We start from the raw sequence: 3637 nt of genomic DNA, 5'->3' as shown, positions 1-3637 counted from the left end.
ATTCTAAAAAAAAACAGTACCTTTTTTTGAACACAGTACAGACACGCAAGCGCTCATATATATACCCATACACTCACTCTACCCTATGAACATCTTTGAGAAACTGGGCCGGCCTATCATTTTGAGATTTTATGAAGTCTCCGTAGGCACCTCGTAGTCGACGGAAATGTCTCCTCCCACTGAACGTGTATTGCCGAAAATTCTGAAATAAATTCAGGATAAATACGAGGAACAGAATTCGAACTCTGGTGAATTGAGGATACCACTATCATCCTAACCATCCAAAAACAGGTTGGTTCACACTACTCTGATACCTTGGAGCAACTCTATCCAACAAAAAACTAACGATTAGGCACATTACCACTCTAGCAAATCATCTAACCCATAGCCTATCTCTATTTTTTTGTTTTTCAACCTTATCTCTCTATTTTCTTCGGCCGAAAAGGTATTGCCTTTTTTTTAAAACTTATACCTCTATTTTTTTAGGCCTAAAAGGGATTGTCTATGGCTCATTCTCAGTCGATCTATTAACCACCCATGCATCAAAGAAAGAACTATGTTAAAAAAAACTAATCTCTGCTGGTTCTCCTACTGCCTTTGCTTTTTTAAGGTCCTTTTTTAGCAAATTCGAAAGTCTACCTATATGCCTCTAGTACGTTCCAGCATTTATTTTTTTGTGGGCTAGTCCTTTTTCCCTGGCCCAAGAGTTTTTTATGTGGGCTTCTTTTTTACACGGGAGCAATATATAAAGTCAGGGGGAAAGAGTCCCAATATTTAGAAGCTCTAGTACTAAAGCAATGTTTTGCCAATCAATCAACGACAAGGTTGGCTTCCCTACAACATCGAACAAAACTAACAGTTGAAAACTCCATAGCCAAGATTGTTGCTTCAGTTATTATAGCAGCATCACCTCCCATGTAGGCATCCGGGTCTGAAGCCGCCTCAAGAGTATTCATATTGTCTGATTCAATAGCAATTCTGGTGCACCCTATATTAGCAGCAAGGATCAACCCATATTGGATTGCATTTATTTCTGCGGAATCCACCAAAGGAACATGAGGCAAAACCCAGCTTGCTGCTACAATGAAATTACCCTGGTCATTTCTTGCCACGGCTCTACAGGCCCCTGCCAATGTATCAGCATGAAAAGGCGCACCCACGTTGATTTTCACAATACCCGAATCAGGTTTCCTCCATATCTGGTCCAACTTTCGGGTTGGCTGGTTTGGTGAGTTTGCTCGTACAATGTTTGTAGCCAGTACCCTAATCGACAAGGCCGTTCTGTCAGGAGTTTGTATGGTTTCCCCTTTGACGACTTATCTACGCTGCCACCAGATATACCACATGATCACTAGGATAAGTTCCGTTGCCGGTATTTTATGTATCATAAAATCGGATTGTAGGAGAATCTCCAGAGTGATGGACCCCGAGCGGTCTTGTAGTACTGCCTTATGTATAGTATCTGCCAGCTGAAGTTCATCCCAAACTTCCCTAGCCCTTGAACATGTGAAAATACAGTGTTGTATGTCCTCCAACCCAACTTTACAAAATGGACATTGAGGGATTACATGAATAAGTCTTCCTGCTAGAACACCGAAACGTGGCAAAAACCCCTTCAAAATCTTCCATCCAAAGTGCTTAATTTTCCCGGGGACGGGAAGATGCCACAACTCTTTTCGCACTGGGTTAATCTGAGAACTGCCTAGGCCATCCATTCGGCCAAAGTGATGACCGAACTGGTGGTTAAACTCAACATGATAAGCTGAGCGCACCGAAAAGGTACCAGATCTTGTAAACTACCAAGCAACAAAATCTTCTACAACTTCAACATGCAAAGGAATTTGTACAATTCTAGTCACATCCACAGGTAAGAAGATGTCCTGAAGGAGCTCAACATCCCACTGGACCGTGTGCGGGTCAATTAATTCTTCAACCTTTGACAGCATAGTTCCTTCCTTTGGTGTGATGATTCTTCTTAACTCACTAGAGGGAATCCAAGGATCATCCCAGATGTTAATATGCGAGCCAGATCCAACCCGCCAAATACACCCTCTCTTGAAGCTTTGTATACCTGCAACAATGCTTTGCCATGTGAACAATGAGCCCTTTTTTGGCCCTGTCTTCGGTATGTCACTGTTTGGATAATACTTAGCACTTAGAACACGTGCACACACGGAATCGGGATTTTGGAAAGTTGCCAACACTGCTTTGCTAACATAGCAAGTTTAAAGCTGTGAAGATCCCTAAACCCCATTGCCATCCTTCTTGTTTGGAACACACAATTTCCACCATGCAAACCAGTGCATTTTCTTATTTTTCTCTCCCCCCCCACTTTATTCTTCCAAAAATTAGAGGCCGCAGCACGTCGGCCGGACCGGCTTAGTCAATGGCATGGGCCCTTGGGGGCGCAAGCGCCCATAATGTGGGTCGGGGCGGGCGGCGGGCGGAGGCGTCGCATGCTAGCTAGCTTGGATTCTGACTTAGAGGCATTCAGTCATAATGTAGCACACGGTAGCTTCATTTTTCAACCAAGCGTGATGACCAATTATGTGAATAAATGGTTCCTCTCGTACTAGGTTGAATTACTATCACGACACTGTCATCAGTAGGGTCAAACTAACCTGTCTCACTACGCTCTAAACCCAACTCACGTTCCCTCATGGTGGGTGGTGAATTCTGCTTCACAATGATAGGAAGAGTCGACATCGAAGGATCAAAAAGCAATGTCGCTATGAACGCTTGACTGCCACAAGCTAGTTAACGATTTGGCTATCATTTGAGGAATAAAGTTATTGACGATTCATAAAAAACACGGGAGCAATATATCATTGTTTCCAATTTGGCGCTTCAGGTGCCCGTTACTCTGTCTTTTACAAATGGAACGGACGCTGAAGCGCCTCCGCGTTGGATTGGCCCATATAGCTTTTTTCTGTGTTTTGATCCAAAAAATAGCGCGTTGGTTGTGAATCAAACCAGCGACCTCCCTCATCAAGGTACGCATGAGTAACCACCCAGCAGGATCTGGTAACTTCAACTTTTTCATTCTCTTATTCTTTATTTTTTTCCTTTTTAAAAATTTTCCTTTCTTGTTTAGCCTTTTTTCTTCTTCCTAGTTCGATGAACTGTTTGCAAATATGTTAAATTTTTCTTCAAATTGATAAACTTTTGTTTGAATTCTATGAACTTTTTTTTTTCAAAATCCAAGAACTTTTCTTCAATTTCAATTAGCTTTTTCCCAAATTCGTAGAGCTTTTTTCAATTTTGAAGAATTTTTTTTCCAAATTATTGAATTTTTCAAAAACAAAAATATTTTAAATTCATGATTATTTTCATGTTTATGACTTTTTCCTTCTTTATTCCAAATGCGATCCAGAACCTGAAGACACTCGACCATGAAGACTCACTCGACCACCAGGAGTTCAAGATCTACTCTGTATCCAAACGGTCTGTAATTAAGTAGTCTTAATGGTCATGATGACACTTTATGTAGGGCGTTACCAGTAACGCCAGACCTTAATGTACTTTAACCCTCTGCTACGTGGGCTGGCTGGGGTCCTGGCGTCCTCTATATAAGCCACCCCCCTCCACTGGTAGAGGGGTTCGCACCCCTGTACCTTTCACACACATAATCCAGTCG

The sequence above is a fragment of the Triticum dicoccoides genome, chromosome 7B (assembly GCF_002162155.2).
Source record: "Triticum dicoccoides isolate Atlit2015 ecotype Zavitan chromosome 7B, WEW_v2.0, whole genome shotgun sequence".
In the NCBI taxonomy this organism is placed as follows: Eukaryota; Viridiplantae; Streptophyta; class Magnoliopsida; order Poales; family Poaceae; genus Triticum; species Triticum dicoccoides.
This window is presented reverse-complemented; position numbering follows the sequence as displayed.